Source organism: Triturus cristatus, chromosome 5_2 (genome assembly GCF_964204655.1).
Source record: "Triturus cristatus chromosome 5_2, aTriCri1.1, whole genome shotgun sequence".
In the NCBI taxonomy this organism is placed as follows: Eukaryota; Metazoa; Chordata; class Amphibia; order Caudata; family Salamandridae; genus Triturus; species Triturus cristatus.
In genome coordinates this window covers 576202649-576220163 of record NC_140588.1, presented here as the reverse complement: position 1 = coordinate 576220163, position 17515 = coordinate 576202649, and the positions used below count along the sequence as shown (strand labels likewise).

The 17515-nt window shown below is 53.5% G+C and overlaps 15 non-coding genes across 15 annotated transcripts; 7 read left to right on the top strand and 8 right to left on the bottom strand.

Annotated features, from left to right (window-relative positions):
• Positions 1-1075: 1075 nt before the first annotated feature.
• Positions 1076-1158, bottom strand: TRNAL-UAA (transfer RNA leucine (anticodon UAA)). The gene has a single exon. It is a non-coding gene; the product is annotated as a tRNA-Leu (tRNA).
• Positions 1159-3301: 2143 nt separating this feature from the next.
• On the bottom strand, positions 3302-3384 carry TRNAL-UAA (transfer RNA leucine (anticodon UAA)). The gene has a single exon. It is a non-coding gene; the product is annotated as a tRNA-Leu (tRNA).
• Positions 3385-3627: 243 nt separating this feature from the next.
• TRNAE-UUC (transfer RNA glutamic acid (anticodon UUC)) lies at positions 3628-3699 on the top strand. Its single transcript has one exon. It is a non-coding gene; the product is annotated as a tRNA-Glu (tRNA).
• Positions 3700-4323: 624 nt separating this feature from the next.
• On the top strand, positions 4324-4395 carry TRNAE-CUC (transfer RNA glutamic acid (anticodon CUC)). Its single transcript has one exon. It is a non-coding gene; the product is annotated as a tRNA-Glu (tRNA).
• A 1126-nt stretch (positions 4396-5521) lies between these two features.
• On the bottom strand, positions 5522-5604 carry TRNAL-UAA (transfer RNA leucine (anticodon UAA)). Its single transcript has one exon. It is a non-coding gene; the product is annotated as a tRNA-Leu (tRNA).
• Positions 5605-7746: 2142 nt separating this feature from the next.
• Positions 7747-7829, bottom strand: TRNAL-UAA (transfer RNA leucine (anticodon UAA)). The gene has a single exon. It is a non-coding gene; the product is annotated as a tRNA-Leu (tRNA).
• A 2143-nt stretch (positions 7830-9972) lies between these two features.
• TRNAL-UAA (transfer RNA leucine (anticodon UAA)) lies at positions 9973-10055 on the bottom strand. The gene has a single exon. It is a non-coding gene; the product is annotated as a tRNA-Leu (tRNA).
• Positions 10056-11000: 945 nt separating this feature from the next.
• TRNAE-CUC (transfer RNA glutamic acid (anticodon CUC)) lies at positions 11001-11072 on the top strand. The gene has a single exon. It is a non-coding gene; the product is annotated as a tRNA-Glu (tRNA).
• Positions 11073-12198: 1126 nt separating this feature from the next.
• On the bottom strand, positions 12199-12281 carry TRNAL-UAA (transfer RNA leucine (anticodon UAA)). The gene has a single exon. It is a non-coding gene; the product is annotated as a tRNA-Leu (tRNA).
• Positions 12282-12524: 243 nt separating this feature from the next.
• Positions 12525-12596, top strand: TRNAE-UUC (transfer RNA glutamic acid (anticodon UUC)). The gene has a single exon. It is a non-coding gene; the product is annotated as a tRNA-Glu (tRNA).
• A 630-nt stretch (positions 12597-13226) lies between these two features.
• On the top strand, positions 13227-13298 carry TRNAE-CUC (transfer RNA glutamic acid (anticodon CUC)). The gene has a single exon. It is a non-coding gene; the product is annotated as a tRNA-Glu (tRNA).
• Positions 13299-14424: 1126 nt separating this feature from the next.
• On the bottom strand, positions 14425-14507 carry TRNAL-UAA (transfer RNA leucine (anticodon UAA)). The gene has a single exon. It is a non-coding gene; the product is annotated as a tRNA-Leu (tRNA).
• Positions 14508-14750: 243 nt separating this feature from the next.
• On the top strand, positions 14751-14822 carry TRNAE-UUC (transfer RNA glutamic acid (anticodon UUC)). Its single transcript has one exon. It is a non-coding gene; the product is annotated as a tRNA-Glu (tRNA).
• A 630-nt stretch (positions 14823-15452) lies between these two features.
• Positions 15453-15524, top strand: TRNAE-CUC (transfer RNA glutamic acid (anticodon CUC)). The gene has a single exon. It is a non-coding gene; the product is annotated as a tRNA-Glu (tRNA).
• A 1126-nt stretch (positions 15525-16650) lies between these two features.
• TRNAL-UAA (transfer RNA leucine (anticodon UAA)) lies at positions 16651-16733 on the bottom strand. Its single transcript has one exon. It is a non-coding gene; the product is annotated as a tRNA-Leu (tRNA).
• Positions 16734-17515: the final 782 nt, after the last annotated feature.

The window sequence follows — 17515 nt, the reverse complement described above, 5'->3', positions numbered from 1 at the left end:
TCAAAATGAATTTGCTTTTCTGACAAACAGTTTGCCTAGCATCCCGCAATCTGGCTCCTAATTTGATTTTCGCAAGGTTCCCTTTGAGTTGCTTTCCTCGGCGGGAGGAAAATCTCTTGTGCAAGGCTCTTGAGGAAGTGAGATTCTGTATTCCGAGGTGCGCTTCTTTTCGTAGGCTTCTGACCACATGGTGTGCGGCAGGAAGTCATCTTTGACAGGGCCGCAGGCTTTATCTCCAAATGGCATCCCGGACGCACTGCAACCCACCTTTTTGCTGAAACGGAAGTCTGGTTCAGGGTAATAGAAAGCTGAGCTGCACGTACCGAAAGCAGCAGAGCCCAGCGGCGGAGAGGGTGTGGCCAGGGCTGTCTGATTTGCATAGTGACCAGTGGCATCTTGGGAATGTACAGGCTTTGGAGCTTAACGGGTGCTGCAGGGGTCTGCCTGGCCGGAGAAATGCCTGTCTGGCGCTCCCCTCAGGACACACGTGTCTTCCGTTCGAGCATGGAGGGTGAGGGACATGGGTCACCCTCATATACAGGGGTGTGGGCATGGGCAGGATGGGGCGTGGGGGACCCGTCAGGGCATTGCCCGTTTGGAAGCCCGTTCGGAAGGCAAGAGGAGGCGGAGGCGGAGGCGGGAATCTCTGCTCAATTTTTTCCCGAGGCCTGGGGACAAGCCTTTGCACATTTGATCCAGCCGGGCCTGCATCAGCAGATCCTGCTCCGATGGCAAGGGAGAGCCTGCAGGTGTAAATCAAAGAAAGGGGAGAAATCCGCAAGAGGCGGGTTAACAAATTCCAGTGGCAGGCCCATGTTCCCCAGGAAGCAAGTACTTCCTCCTGCTCCCTTCAGTGGGAAAAGACATAGGAGGTGTATTTCTCTAAGCAGGGGCTCTGCGTAGGTGGCACTGCATTGCTTTGGGAAGCATCCATGCTAAGTGCAGAGTAGCAGCAGACCCCACAGCTGAGACGTGAATTGGGACTGTTAAGGAAGGGCACTGGGAGGGTGAGGAGGGCAGAGGAAAATGCTTTAAAAAAGCATCTGCAAGTTCCTACACACCCGCTGAAAACCCATACCAGGGATGGGGCTCGAACCCATGCGGACAACTGTCCATTGGATCTTAAGTCCAACGCCTTAACCACTCGGCCACCCTGGTGAGACCCTAGGCCCTGCCTTACTCAGCTCCCTTTTCATGCTGGCTGCTCCAGCGCAGGCTGTCCAGCAAGAGGTGATTGCAGAGTAAAAAGGCTTTTGCAGGAGGATAAAGGTAATTGCTTATGACAAACACACTGTGTGACACCTAACTTTTCCCCACTCGTACTTTATGGGCAATCTATACAGTGGAGTTAGCTTAGTCACAATAAGGAAGTGAGCAAGGCAGGCTCACAAGAGCATCTCCTCCCTGGTGGTCAAGTGGCTAGGATTCGGCGCTTTCACCGCCGCGGCCCGGGTTCGATTCCCGGTCAGGGAAGATCCCTCTAAGACGTAGACGTGCGTAATTTGTCCACGCAGCTCAGCTTTTTTTAATCGAAGGTCCTTAAAAAGGCACCCCGACCTATAGACGAAAGCAGAGGAAAGGGGCTGGGTCCCCTGTGTCCCAGGTTGCTTTGCTCCCATTGCCCTCAGCCACCTTCATGCGCACGCAGTCCCCCACCCAGTCAGGTGCTCTATGTGGGCGTAAAGTGCAGTACCAGCTCATCAGAAAGGTAAATTGCTGGAAAACCCGGCTGCGATGTATACATCTACTTTGGAGCACTCTTCTCCCTTGCACTCTTGAATCGGTCATTCGCAATGTATTCTTCCAGCAAGCTGAATAACGAGGTAGGTGTGAGAAGGTGTACCAGCTGTCTTTGAGCTATCAGCGGCCACTAGGTGTCCCTCTTGTGATTTCCCGGGGATCCCGATTGTACAGGAATTCGTCGGTTCAGTAGCACGGGGGAGGGGATGGCCTGTGCTTGGAAGTGACAAACAGTCTGGTGGAATCATGAGTGTTTTTTCAAGTTCTGATTCATATTCGCTGTAGAATAAAATATGCTTTCAGCCCCCATGAGCTTTGTCACTAGGAGAGCAGTGTAGGAACTTTTGCTGTATGGCTGTGGGTTCCCTGGTGGTCTAGTGGTTAGGATTCGGCGCTCTCACCGCCGCGGCCCAGGTTCGATTCCCGGTCAGGGAACAGTCCTTCTTCTGCCCTTGAATGCTTTTCCTTCCCGCAGGTCAGGGCTTCTCAAAATGAATTTGCTTTTCTGACAAACAGTTTGCCTAGCATCCCGCAATCTGGCTCCTAATTTGATTTTCGCAAGGTTCCCTTTGAGTTGCTTTCCTCGGCGGGAGGAAAATCTCTTGTGCAAGGCTCTTGAGGAAGTGAGATTCTGTATTCCGAGGTGCGCTTCTTTTCGTAGGCTTCTGACCACATGGTGTGCGGCAGGAAGTCATCTTTGACAGGGCCGCAGGCTTTGTCTCCAAATGGCATCCCGGACCCACTGCAACCCACCTTTTTGCTGAAACGGAAGTCTGGTTCAGGGTAAGAAAAAGCTGAGCTGCACGTACCGAAAGCAGCAGAGCCCAGCGGCGGAGAGTGTGTGGCCAGGGCTGTCTGATTTGCATAGTGACCAGTGGCATCTTGGGAATGTACAGGCTTTGGAGCCTAACGGGTGCTGCAGGGGTCTGCCTGGCCGGAGAAATGCCTGTCTGGCGCTCCCCTCAGGACACACGTGTCTTCCGTTCGAGCATGGAGGGTGAGGGACATGGGTCACCCTCATATACAGGGGTGTGGGCATGGGCAGGATGGGGCGTGGGGGACCCGTCAGGGCATTGCCCGTTTGGAAGCCCGTTTGGAAGGCAAGAGGAGGCGGAGGCGGAGGCGGGAATCTCTGCTCAATTTTTTCCCGAGGCCTGGGGACAAGCCTTTGCACATTTGATCCAGCCGGGCCTGCATCAGCAGATCCTGCTCCGATGGCAAGGGAGAGCCTGCAGGTGTAAATCAAAGAAAGGGGAGAAATCCGCAAGAGGCGGGTTAACAAATTCCAGTGGCAGGCCCATGTTCCCCAGGAAGCAAGTACTTCCTCCTGCTCCCTTCAGTGGGATAAGACATAGGAGGTGTATTTCTCTAAGCAGGGGCTCTGCGTAGGTGGCACTGCATTGCTTTGGGAAGCATCCATGCTAAGTGCAGAGTAGCAGCAGACCCAACAGCTGAGACGTGAATTGGGACTGTTAAGGAAGGGCACTGGGAGGGTGAGGAGGGCAGAGGAAAATGCTTTAAAAAAGCATCTGCAAGTTCCTACACACCCGCTGAAAACCCATACCAGGGATGGGGCTCGAACCCATGCGGACAACTGTCCATTGGATCTTAAGTCCAACGCCTTAACCACTCGGCCACCCTGGTGAGACCCTAGGCCCTGCCTTACTCAGCTCCCTTTTCATGCTGGCTGCTCCAGCGCAGGCTGTCCAGCAAGAGGTGATTGCAGAGTAAAAAGGCTTTTGCAGGAGGATAAAGGTAATTGCTTATGACAAACACACTGTGTGACACCTAACTTTTCCCCACTCGTACTTTATGGGCAATCTATACAGTGGAGTTAGCTTAGTCACAATAAGGAAGTGAGCAAGGCAGGCTCACAAGAGCATCTCCTCCCTGGTGGTCTAGTGGCTAGGATTCGGCGCTTTCACCGCCGCGGCCCGGGTTCGATTCCCGGTCAGGGAAGATCCCTCGTAGACGTGCGTAATTTGTCCACGCAGCTCAGCTTTTTTTAATCGAAGGTCCTTAAAAAGGCACCCTGACCTATAGACGAAAGCAGAGGAAAGGGGCTGGGTCCCCTGTGTCCCAGGTTGCTTTGCTCCCATTGCCCTCAGCCACCTTCATGCGCACGCAGTCCCCCACCCAGTCAGGTGCTCTATGTGGGCGTAAAGTGCAGTACCAGCTCATCAGAAAGGTAAATTGCTGGAAAACCCGGCTGCGATGTATACATCTACTTTGGAGCACTCTTCTCCCTTGCACTCTTGAATCGGTCATTCGCAATGTATTCTTCCAGCAAGCTGAATAACGAGGTAGGTGTGAGAAGGTGTACCAGCTGTCTTTGAGCTATCAGCGGCCACTAGGTGTCCCTCTTGTGATTTCCCGGGGATCCCGATTGTACAGGAATTCGTCGGTTCAGTAGCACGGGGGAGGGGATGGCCTGTGCTTGGAAGTGACAAACAGTCTGGTGGAATCATGAGTGTTTTTTCAAGTTCTGATTCATATTCGCTGTAGAATAAAATATGCTTTCAGCCCCCATGAGCTTTGTCACTAGGAGAGCAGTGTAGGAACTTTTGCTGTATGGCTGTGGGTTCCCTGGTGGTCTAGTGGTTAGGATTCGGCGCTCTCACCGCCGCGGCCCGGGTTCGATTCCCGGTCAGGGAACAGTCCTTCTTCTGCCCTTGAATGCTTTTCCTTCCCGCAGGTCAGGGCTTCTCAAAATGAATTTGCTTTTCTGACAAACAGTTTGCCTAGCATCCCGCAATCTGGCTCCTAATTTGATTTTCGCAAGGTTCCCTTTGAGTTGCTTTCCTCGGCGGGAGGAAAATCTCTTGTGCAAGGCTCTTGAGGAAGTGAGATTCTGTATTCCGAGGTGCGCTTCTTTTCGTAGGCTTCTGACCACATGGTGTGCGGCAGGAAGTCATCTTTGACAGGGCCGCAGGCTTTGTCTCCAAATGGCATCCCGGACCCACTGCAACCCACCTTTTTGCTGAAACGGAAGTCTGGTTCAGGGTAAGAAAAAGCTGAGCTGCACGTACCGAAAGCAGCAGAGCCCAGCGGCGGAGAGGGTGTGGCCAGGGCTGTCTGATTTGCATAGTGACCAGTGGCATCTTGGGAATGTACAGGCTTTGGAGCCTAACGGGTGCTGCAGGGGTCTGCCTGGCCGGAGAAATGCCTGTCTGGCGCTCCCCTCAGGACACACGTGTCTTCCGTTCGAGCATGGAGGGTGAGGGACATGGGTCACCCTCATATACAGGGGTGTGGGCATGGGCAGGATGGGGCGTGGGGGACCCGTCAGGGCATTGCCCGTTTGGAAGCCCGTTCGGAAGGCAAGAGGAGGCGGAGGCGGAGGCGGGAATCTCTGCTCAATTTTTTCCCGAGGCCTGGGGACAAGCCTTTGCACATTTGATCCAGCCGGGCCTGCATCAGCAGATCCTGCTCCGATGGCAAGGGAGAGCCTGCAGGTGTAAATCAAAGAAAGGGGAGAAATCCGCAAGAGGCGGGTTAACAAATTCCAGTGGCAGGCCCATGTTCCCCAGGAAGCAAGTACTTCCTCCTGCTCCCTTCAGTGGGAAAAGACATAGGAGGTGTATTTCTCTAAGCAGGGGCTCTGCGTAGGTGGCACTGCATTGCTTTGGGAAGCATCCATGCTAAGTGCAGAGTAGCAGCAGACCCCACAGCTGAGACGTGAATTGGGACTGTTAAGGAAGGGCACTGGGAGGGTGAGGAGGGCAGAGGAAAATGCTTTAAAAAAGCATCTGCAAGTTCCTACACACCCGCTGAAAACCCATACCAGGGATGGGGCTCGAACCCATGCGGACAACTGTCCATTGGATCTTAAGTCCAACGCCTTAACCACTCGGCCACCCTGGTGAGACCCTAGGCCCTGCCTTACTCAGCTCCCTTTTCATGCTGGCTGCTCCAGCGCAGGCTGTCCAGCAAGAGGTGATTGCAGAGTAAAAAGGCTTTTGCAGGAGGATAAAGGTAATTGCTTATGACAAACACACTGTGTGACACCTAACTTTTCCCCACTCGTACTTTATGGGCAATCTATACAGTGGAGTTAGCTTAGTCACAATAAGGAAGTGAGCAAGGCAGGCTCACAAGAGCATCTCCTCCCTGGTGGTCAAGTGGCTAGGATTCGGCGCTTTCACCGCCGCGGCCCGGGTTCGATTCCCGGTCAGGGAAGATCCCTCTAAGACGTAGACGTGCGTAATTTGTCCACGCAGCTCAGCTTTTTTTAATCGAAGGTCCTTAAAAAGGCACCCCGACCTATAGACGAAAGCAGAGGAAAGGGGCTGGGTCCCCTGTGTCCCAGGTTGCTTTGCTCCCATTGCCCTCAGCCACCTTCATGCGCACGCAGTCCCCCACCCAGTCAGGTGCTCTATGTGGGCGTAAAGTGCAGTACCAGCTCATCAGAAAGGTAAATTGCTGGAAAACCCGGCTGCGATGTATACATCTACTTTGGAGCACTCTTCTCCCTTGCACTCTTGAATCGGTCATTCGCAATGTATTCTTCCAGCAAGCTGAATAACGAGGTAGGTGTGAGAAGGTGTACCAGCTGTCTTTGAGCTATCAGCGGCCACTAGGTGTCCCTCTTGTGATTTCCCGGGGATCCCGATTGTACAGGAATTCGTCGGTTCAGTAGCACGGGGGAGGGGATGGCCTGTGCTTGGAAGTGACAAACAGTCTGGTGGAATCATGAGTGTTTTTTCAAGTTCTGATTCATATTCGCTGTAGAATAAAATATGCTTTCAGCCCCCATGAGCTTTGTCACTAGGAGAGCAGTGTAGGAACTTTTGCTGTATGGCTGTGGGTTCCCTGGTGGTCTAGTGGTTAGGATTCGGCGCTCTCACCGCCGCGGCCCAGGTTCGATTCCCGGTCAGGGAACAGTCCTTCTTCTGCCCTTGAATGCTTTTCCTTCCCGCAGGTCAGGGCTTCTCAAAATGAATTTGCTTTTCTGACAAACAGTTTGCCTAGCATCCCGCAATCTGGCTCCTAATTTGATTTTCGCAAGGTTCCCTTTGAGTTGCTTTCCTCGGCGGGAGGAAAATCTCTTGTGCAAGGCTCTTGAGGAAGTGAGATTCTGTATTCCGAGGTGCGCTTCTTTTCGTAGGCTTCTGACCACATGGTGTGCGGCAGGAAGTCATCTTTGACAGGGCCGCAGGCTTTGTCTCCAAATGGCATCCCGGACCCACTGCAACCCACCTTTTTGCTGAAACGGAAGTCTGGTTCAGGGTAAGAAAAAGCTGAGCTGCACGTACCGAAAGCAGCAGAGCCCAGCGGCGGAGAGTGTGTGGCCAGGGCTGTCTGATTTGCATAGTGACCAGTGGCATCTTGGGAATGTACAGGCTTTGGAGCCTAACGGGTGCTGCAGGGGTCTGCCTGGCCGGAGAAATGCCTGTCTGGCGCTCCCCTCAGGACACACGTGTCTTCCGTTCGAGCATGGAGGGTGAGGGACATGGGTCACCCTCATATACAGGGGTGTGGGCATGGGCAGGATGGGGCGTGGGGGACCCGTCAGGGCATTGCCCGTTTGGAAGCCCGTTTGGAAGGCAAGAGGAGGCGGAGGCGGAGGCGGGAATCTCTGCTCAATTTTTTCCCGAGGCCTGGGGACAAGCCTTTGCACATTTGATCCAGCCGGGCCTGCATCAGCAGATCCTGCTCCGATGGCAAGGGAGAGCCTGCAGGTGTAAATCAAAGAAAGGGGAGAAATCCGCAAGAGGCGGGTTAACAAATTCCAGTGGCAGGCCCATGTTCCCCAGGAAGCAAGTACTTCCTCCTGCTCCCTTCAGTGGGAAAAGACATAGGAGGTGTATTTCTCTAAGCAGGGGCTCTGCGTAGGTGGCACTGCATTGCTTTGGGAAGCATCCATGCTAAGTGCAGAGTAGCAGCAGACCCAACAGCTGAGACGTGAATTGGGACTGTTAAGGAAGGGCACTGGGAGGGTGAGGAGGGCAGAGGAAAATGCTTTAAAAAGAATATGCAAGTTCCTACACACCCGCTGAAAACCCATACCAGGGATGGGGCTCGAACCCATGCGGACAACTGTCCATTGGATCTTAAGTCCAACGCCTTAACCACTCGGCCACCCTGGTGAGACCCTAGGCCCTGCCTTACTCAGCTCCCTTTTCATGCTGGCTGCTCCAGCGCAGGCTGTCCAGCAAGAGGTGATTGCAGAGTAAAAAGGCTTTTGCAGGAGGATAAAGGTAATTGCTTATGACAAACACACTGTGTGACACCTAACTTTTCCCCACTCGTACTTTATGGGCAATCTATACAGTGGAGTTAGCTTAGTCACAATAAGGAAGTGAGCAAGGCAGGCTCACAAGAGCATCTCCTCCCTGGTGGTCTAGTGGCTAGGATTCGGCGCTTTCACCGCCGCGGCCCGGGTTCGATTCCTGGTCAGGGAAGATCCCTCTAAGACGTAGACGTGCGTAATTTGTCCACGCAGCTCAGCTTTTTTTAATCGAAGGTCCTTAAAAAGGCACCCCGACCTATAGACGAAAGCAGAGGAAAGGGGCTGGGTCCCCTGTGTCCCAGGTTGCTTTGCTCCCATTGCCCTCAGCCACCTTCATGCGCACGCAGTCCCCCACCCAGTCAGGTGCTCTATGTGGGCGTAAAGTGCAGTATCAGCTCATCAGAAAGGTAAATTGCTGGAAAACCCGGCTGCGATGTATACATCTACTTTGGAGCACTCTTCTCCCTTGCACTCTTGAATCGGTCATTCGCAATGTATTCTTCCAGCAAGCTGAATAACGAGGTAGGTGTGAGAAGGTGTACCAGCTGTCTTTGAGCTATCAGCGGCCACTAGGTGTCCCTCTTGTGATTTCCCGGGGATCCCGATTGTACAGGAATTCGTCGGTTCAGTAGCACGGGGGAGGGGATGGCCTGTGCTTGGAAGTGACAAACAGTCTGGTGGAATCATGAGTGTTTTTTCAAGTTCTGATTCATATTCGCTGTAGAATAAAATATGCTTTCAGCCCCCATGAGCTTTGTCACTAGGAGAGCAGTGTAGGAACTTTTGCTGTATGGCTCTGGGTTCCCTGGTGGTCTAGTGGTTAGGATTCTGCGCTCTCACCGCCGCGTCCCGGGTTCGATTCCCGGTCAGGGAACAGTCCTTCTTCTGCCCTTGAATGCTTTTCCTTCCCGCAGGTCAGGGCTTCTCAAAATGAATTTGCTTTTCTGACAAACAGTTTGCCTAGCATCCCGCAATCTGGCTCCTAATTTGATTTTCGCAAGGTTCCCTTTGAGATGCTTTCCTCGGCGGGAGGAAAATCTCTTGTGCAAGGCTCTTGAGGAAGTGAGATTCTGTATTCCGAGGTGCGCTTCTTTTCGTAGGCTTCTGACCACATGGTGTGCGGCAGGAAGTCATCTTTGACAGGGCCGCAGGCTTTGTCTCCAAATGGCATCCCGGACCCACTGCAACCCACCTTTTTGCTGAAACGGAAGTCTGGTTCAGGGTAAGAAAAAGCTGAGCTGCACGTACCGAAAGCAGCAGAGCCCAGCGGCGGAGAGGGTGTGGCCAGGGCTGTCTGATTTGCATAGTGACCAGTGGCATCTTGGGAATGTACAGGCTTTGGAGCCTAACGGGTGCTGCAGGGGTCTGCCTGGCCGGAGAAATGCCTGTCTGGCGCTCCCCTCAGGACACACGTGTCTTCCGTTCGAGCATGGAGGGTGAGGGACATGGGTCACCCTCATATACAGGGGTGTGGGCATGGGCAGGATGGGGCGTGGGGGACCCGTCAGGGCATTGCCCGTTTGGAAGCCCGTTCGGAAGGCAAGAGGAGGCGGAGGCGGAGGCGGGAATCTCTGCTCAATTTTTTCCCGAGGCCTGGGGACAAGCCTTTGCACATTTGATCCAGCCGGGCCTGCATCAGCAGATCCTGCTCCGATGGCAAGGGAGAGCCTGCAGGTGTAAATCAAAGAAAGGGGAGAAATCCGCAAGAGGCGGGTTAACAAATTCCAGTGGCAGGCCCATGTTCCCCAGGAAGCAAGTACTTCCTCCTGCTCCCTTCAGTGGGAAAAGACATAGGAGGTGTATTTCTCTAAGCAGGGGCTCTGCGTAGGTGGCACTGCATTGCTTTGGGAAGCATCCATGCTAAGTGCAGAGTAGCAGCAGACCCCACAGCTGAGACGTGAATTGGGACTGTTAAGGAAGGGCACTGGGAGGGTGAGGAGGGCAGAGGAAAATGCTTTAAAAAAGCATCTGCAAGTTCCTACACACCCGCTGAAAACCCATACCAGGGATGGGGCTCGAACCCATGCGGACAACTGTCCATTGGATCTTAAGTCCAACGCCTTAACCACTCGGCCACCCTGGTGAGACCCTAGGCCCTGCCTTACTCAGCTCCCTTTTCATGCTGGCTGCTCCAGCGCAGGCTGTCCAGCAAGAGGTGATTGCAGAGTAAAAAGGCTTTTGCAGGAGGATAAAAGTAATTGCTTATGACAAACACACTGTGTGACACCTAACTTTTCCCCACTCGTACTTTATGGGCAATCTATACAGTGGAGTTAGCTTAGTCACAATAAGGAAGTGAGCAAGGCAGGCTCACAAGAGCATCTCCTCCCTGGTGGTCTAGTGGCTAGGATTCGGCGCTTTCACCGCCGCGGCCAGGGTTCGATTCCCGGTCAGGGAAGATCCCTCTAAGACGTAGACGTGCGTAATTTGTCCACGCAGCTCAGCTTTTTTTAATCGAAGGTCCTTAAAAAGGCACCCCGACCTATAGACGAAAGCAGAGGAAAGGGGCTGGGTCCCCTGTGTCCCAGGTTGCTTTGCTCCCATTGCCCTCAGCCACCTTCATGCGCACGCAGTCCCCCACCCAGTCAGGTGCTCTATGTGGGCGTAAAGTGCAGTACCAGCTCATCAGAAAGGTAAATTGCTGGAAAACCCGGCTGCGATGTATACATCTACTTTGGAGCACTCTTCTCCCTTGCACTCTTGAATCGGTCATTCGCAATGTATTCTTCCAGCAAGCTGAATAACGAGGTAGGTGTGAGAAGGTGTACCAGCTGTCTTTGAGCTATCAGCGGCCACTAGGTGTCCCTCTTGTGATTTCCCGGGGATCCCGATTGTACAGGAATTCGTCGGTTCAGTAGCACGGGGGAGGGGATGGCCTGTGCTTGGAAGTGACAAACAGTCTGGTGGAATCATGAGTGTTTTTTCAAGTTCTGATTCATATTCGCTGTAGAATAAAATATGCTTTCAGCCCCCATGAGCTTTGTCACTAGGAGAGCAGTGTAGGAACTTTTGCTGTATGGCTGTGGGTTCCCTGGTGGTCTAGTGGTTAGGATTCGGCGCTCTCACCGCCGCGGCCCGGGTTCGATTCCCGGTCAGGGAACAGTCCTTCTTCTGCCCTTGAATGCTTTTCCTTCCCGCAGGTCAGGGCTTCTCAAAATGAATTTGCTTTTCTGACAAACAGTTTGCCTAGCATCCCGCAATCTGGCTCCTAATTTGATTTTCGCAAGGTTCCCTTTGAGTTGCTTTCCTCGGCGGGAGGAAAATCTCTTGTGCAAGGCTCTTGAGGAAGTGAGATTCTGTATTCCGAGGTGCGCTTCTTTTCGTAGGCTTCTGACCACATGGTGTGCGGCAGGAAGTCATCTTTGACAGGGCCGCAGGCTTTGTCTCCAAATGGCATCCCGGACCCACTGCAACCCACCTTTTTGCTGAAACGGAAGTCTGGTTCAGGGTAAGAAAAAGCTGAGCTGCACGTACCGAAAGCAGCAGAGCCCAGCGGCGGAGAGGGTGTGGCCAGGGCTGTCTGATTTGCATAGTGACCAGTGGCATCTTGGGAATGTACAGGCTTTGGAGCCTAACGGGTGCTGCAGGGGTCTGCCTGGCCGGAGAAATGCCTGTCTGGCGCTCCCCTCAGGACACACGTGTCTTCCGTTCGAGCATGGAGGGTGAGGGACATGGGTCACCCTCATATACAGGGGTGTGGGCATGGGCAGGATGGGGCGTGGGGGACCCGTCAGGGCATTGCCCGTTTGGAAGCCCGTTCGGAAGGCAAGAGGAGGCGGAGGCGGAGGCGGGAATCTCTGCTCAATTTTTTCCCGAGGCCTGGGGACAAGCCTTTGCACATTTGATCCAGCCGGGCCTGCATCAGCAGATCCTGCTCCGATGGCAAGGGAGAGCCTGCAGGTGTAAATCAAAGAAAGGGGAGAAATCCGCAAGAGGCGGGTTAACAAATTCCAGTGGCAGGCCCATGTTCCCCAGGAAGCAAGTACTTCCTCCTGCTCCCTTCAGTGGGAAAAGACATAGGAGGTGTATTTCTCTAAGCAGGGGCTCTGCGTAGGTGGCACTGCATTGCTTTGGCAAACATCCATGCTAAGTGCAGAGTAGCAGCAGACCCCACAGCTGAGACGTGAATTGGGACTGTTAAGGAAGGGCACTGGGAGGGTGAGGAGGGCAGAGGAAAATGCTTTACAAAAGCATCTGCAAGTTCCTACACACCCGCTGAAAACCCATACCAGGGATGGGGCTCGAACCCATGCGGACAACTGTCCATTGGATCTTAAGTCCAACGCCTTAACCACTCGGCCACCCTGGTGAGACCCTAGGTCCTGCCTTACTCAGCTCCCTTTTCATGCTGGCTGCTCCAGCGCAGGCTGTCCAGCAAGAGGTGATTGCAGAGTAAAAAGGCTTTTGCAGGAGGATAAAGGTAATTGCTTATGACAAACACACTGTGTGACACCTAACTTTTCCCCACTCGTACTTTATGGGCAATCTATACAGTGGAGTTAGCTTAGTCACAATAAGGAAGTGAGCAAGGCAGGCTCACAAGAGCATCTCCTCCCTGGTGGTCTAGTGGCTAGGATTCGGCGCTTTCACCGCCGCGGCCCGGGTTCGATTCCCGGTCAGGGAAGATCCCTCTAAGACGTAGACGTGCGTAATTTGTCCACGCAGCTCAGCTTTTTTTAATCGAAGGTCCTTAAAAAGGCACCCCGACCTATAGACGAAAGCAGAGGAAAGGGGCTGGGTCCCCTGTGTCCCAGGTTGCTTTGCTCCCATTGCCCTCAGCCACCTTCATGCGCACGCAGTCCCCCACCCAGTCAGGTGCTCTATGTGGGCGTAAAGTGCAGTACCAGCTCATCAGAAAGGTAAATTGCTGGAAAACCCGGCTGCGATGTATACATCTACTTTGGAGCACTCTTCTCCCTTGCACTCTTGAATCGGTCATTCGCAATGTATTCTTCCAGCAAGCTGAATAACGAGGTAGGTGTGAGAAGGTGTACCAGCTGTCTTTGAGCTATCAGCGGCCACTAGGTGTCCCTCTTGTGATTTCCCGGGGATCCCGATTGTACAGGAATTCGTCGGTTCAGTAGCACGGGGGAGGGGATGGCCTGTGCTTGGAAGTGACAAACAGTCTGGTGGAATCATGAGTGTTTTTTCAAGTTCTGATTCATATTCGCTGTAGAATAAAATATGCTTTCAGCCCCCATGAGCTTTGTCACTAGGAGAGCAGTGTAGGAACTTTTGCTGTATGGCTGTGGGTTCCCTGGTGGTCTAGTGGTTAGGATTCGGCGCTCTCACCGCCGCGGCCCGGGTTCGATTCCCGGTCAGGGAACAGTCCTTCTTCTGCCCTTGAATGCTTTTCCTTCCCGCAGGTCAGGGCTTCTCAAAATGAATTTGCTTTTCTGACAAACAGTTTGCCTAGCATCCCGCAATCTGGCTCCTAATTTGATTTTCGCAAGGTTCCCTTTGAGTTGCTTTCCTCGGCGGGAGGAAAATCTCTTGTGCAAGGCTCTTGAGGAAGTGAGATTCTGTATTCCGAGGTGCGCTTCTTTTCGTAGGCTTCTGACCACATGGTGTGCGGCAGGAAGTCATCTTTGACAGGGCCGCAGGCTTTGTCTCCAAATGGCATCCCGGACCCACTGCAACCCACCTTTTTGCTGAAACGGAAGTCTGGTTCAGGGTAAGAAAAAGCTGAGCTGCACGTACCGAAAGCAGCAGAGCCCAGCGGCGGAGAGGGTGTGGCCAGGGCTGTCTGATTTGCATAGTGACCAGTGGCATCTTGGGAATGTACAGGCTTTGGAGCCTAACGGGTGCTGCAGGGGTCTGCCTGGCCGGAGAAATGCCTGTCTGGCGCTCCCCTCAGGACACACGTGTCTTCCGTTCGAGCATGGAGGGTGAGGGACATGGGTCACCCTCATATACAGGGGTGTGGGCATGGGCAGGATGGGGCGTGGGGGACCCGTCAGGGCATTGCCCGTTTGGAAGCCCGTTCGGAAGGCAAGAGGAGGCGGAGGCGGAGGCGGGAATCTCTGCTCAATTTTTTCCCGAGGCCTGGGGACAAGCCTTTGCACATTTGATCCAGCCGGGCCTGCATCAGCAGATCCTGCTCCGATGGCAAGGGAGAGCCTGCAGGTGTAAATCAAAGAAAGGGGAGAAATCCGCAAGAGGCGGGTTAACAAATTCCAGTGGCAGGCCCATGTTCCCCAGGAAGCAAGTACTTCCTCCTGCTCCCTTCAGTGGGAAAAGACATAGGAGGTGTATTTCTCTAAGCAGGGGCTCTGCGTAGGTGGCACTGCATTGCTTTGGGAAGCATCCATGCTAAGTGCAGAGTAGCAGCAGACCCCACAGCTGAGACGTGAATTGGGACTGTTAAGGAAGGGCACTGGGAGGGTGAGGAGGGCAGAGGAAAATGCTTTAAAAAAGCATCTGCAAGTTCCTACACACCCGCTGAAAACCCATACCAGGGATGGGGCTCGAACCCATGCGGACAACTGTCCATTGGATCTTAAGTCCAACGCCTTAACCACTCGGCCACCCTGGTGAGACCCTAGGCCCTGCCTTACTCAGCTCCCTTTTCATGCTGGCTGCTCCAGCGCAGGCTGTCCAGCAAGAGGTGATTGCAGAGTAAAAAGGCTTTTGCAGGAGGATAAAGGTAATTGCTTATGACAAACACACTGTGTGACACCTAACTTTTCCCCACTCGTACTTTATGGGCAATCTATACAGTGGAGTTAGCTTAGTCACAATAAGGAAGTGAGCAAGGCAGGCTCACAAGAGCATCTCCTCCCTGGTGGTCTAGTGGCTAGGATTCGGCGCTTTCACCGCCGCGGCCCGGGTTCGATTCCCGGTCAGGGAAGATCCCTCTAAGACGTAGACGTGCGTAATTTGTCCACGCAGCTCAGCTTTTTTTAATCGAAGGTCCTTAAAAAGGCACCCCGACCTATAGACGAAAGCAGAGGAAAGGGGCTGGGTCCCCTGTGTCCCAGGTTGCTTTGCTCCCATTGCCCTCAGCCACCTTCATGCGCACGCAGTCCCCCACCCAGTCAGGTGCTCTATGTGGGCGTAAAGTGCAGTACCAGCTCATCAGAAAGGTAAATTGCTGGAAAACCCGGCTGCGATGTATACATCTACTTTGGAGCACTCTTCTCCCTTGCACTCTTGAATCGGTCATTCGCAATGTATTCTTCCAGCAAGCTGAATAACGAGGTAGGTGTGAGAAGGTGTACCAGCTGTCTTTGAGCTATCAGCGGCCACTAGGTGTCCCTCTTGTGATTTCCCGGGGATCCCGATTGTACAGGAATTCGTCGGTTCAGTAGCACGGGGGAGGGGATGGCCTGTGCTTGGAAGTGACAAACAGTCTGGTGGAATCATGAGTGTTTTTTCAAGTTCTGATTCATATTCGCTGTAGAATAAAATATGCTTTCAGCCCCCATGAGCTTTGTCACTAGGAGAGCAGTGTAGGAACTTTTGCTGTATGGCTGTGGGTTCCCTGGTGGTCTAGTGGTTAGGATTCGGCGCTCTCACCGCCGCGGCCCGGGTTCGATTCCCGGTCAGGGAACAGTCCTTCTTCTGCCCTTGAATGCTTTTCCTTCCCGCAGGTCAGGGCTTCTCAAAATGAATTTGCTTTTCTGACAAACAGTTTGCCTAGCATCCCGCAATCTGGCTCCTAATTTGATTTTCGCAAGGTTCCCTTTGAGTTGCTTTCCTCGGCGGGAGGAAAATCTCTTGTGCAAGGCTCTTGAGGAAGTGAGATTCTGTATTCCGAGGTGCGCTTCTTTTCGTAGGCTTCTGACCACATGGTGTGCGGCAGGAAGTCATCTTTGACAGGGCCGCAGGCTTTGTCTCCAAATGGCATCCCGGACCCACTGCAACCCACCTTTTTGCTGAAACGGAAGTCTGGTTCAGGGTAAGAAAAAGCTGAGCTGCACGTACCGAAAGCAGCAGAGCCCAGCGGCGGAGAGGGTGTGGCCAGGGCTGTCTGATTTGCATAGTGACCAGTGGCATCTTGGGAATGTACAGGCTTTGGAGCCTAACGGGTGCTGCAGGGGTCTGCCTGGCCGGAGAAATGCCTGTCTGGCGCTCCCCTCAGGACACACGTGTCTTCCGTTCGAGCATGGAGGGTGAGGGACATGGGTCACCCTCATATACAGGGGTGTGGGCATGGGCAGGATGGGGCGTGGGGGACCCGTCAGGGCATTGCCCGTTTGGAAGCCCGTTCGGAAGGCAAGAGGAGGCGGAGGCGGAGGCGGGAATCTCTGCTCAATTTTTTCCCGAGGCCTGGGGACAAGCCTTTGCACATTTGATCCAGCCGGGCCTGCATCAGCAGATCCTGCTCCGATGGCAAGGGAGAGCCTGCAGGTGTAAATCAAAGAAAGGGGAGAAATCCGCAAGAGGCGGGTTAACAAATTCCAGTGGCAGGCCCATGTTCCCCAGGAAGCAAGTACTTCCTCCTGCTCCCTTCAGTGGGAAAAGACATAGGAGGTGTATTTCTCTAAGCAGGGGCTCTGCGTAGGTGGCACTGCATTGCTTTGGGAAGCATCCATGCTAAGTGCAGAGTAGCAGCAGACCCAACAGCTGAGACGTGAATTGGGACTGTTAAGGAAGGGCACTGGGAGGGTGAGGAGGGCAGAGGAAAATGCTTTAAAAAAGCATCTGCAAGTTCCTACACACCCGCTGAAAACCCATACCAGGGATGGGGCTCGAACCCATGCGGACAACTGTCCATTGGATCTTAAGTCCAACGCCTTAACCACTCGGCCACCCTGGTGAGACCCTAGGCCCTGCCTTACTCAGCTCCCTTTTCATGCTGGCTGCTCCAGCGCAGGCTGTCCAGCAAGAGGTGATTGCAGAGTAAAAAGGCTTTTGCAGGAGGATAAAAGTAATTGCTTATGACAAACACACTGTGTGACACCTAACTTTTCCCCACTCGTACTTTATGGGCAATCTATACAGTGGAGTTAGCTTAGTCACAATAAGGAAGTGAGCAAGGCAGGCTCACAAGAGCATCTCCTCCCTGGTGGTCTAGTGGCTAGGATTCGGCGCTTTCACCGCCGCGGCCAGGGTTCGATTCCCGGTCAGGGAAGATCCCTCTAAGACGTAGACGTGCGTAATTTGTCCACGCAGCTCAGCTTTTTTTAATCGAAGGTCCTTAAAAAGGCACCCCGACCTATAGACGAAAGCAGAGGAAAGGGGCTGGGTCCCCTGTGTCCCAGGTTGCTTTGCTCCCATTGCCCTCAGCCACCTTCATGCGCACGCAGTCCCCCACCCAGTCAGGTGCTCTATGTGGGCGTAAAGTGCAGTACCAGCTCATCAGAAAGGTAAATTGCTGGAAAACCCGGCTGCGATGTATACATCTACTTTGGAGCACTCTTCTCCCTTGCACTCTTGAATCGGTCATTCGCAATGTATTCTTCCAGCAAGCTGAATAACGAGGTAGGTGTGAGAAGGTGTACCAGCTGTCTTTGAGCTATCAGCGGCCACTAGGTGTCCCTCTTGTGATTTCCCGGGGATCCCGATTGTACAGGAATTCGTCGGTTCAGTAGCACGGGG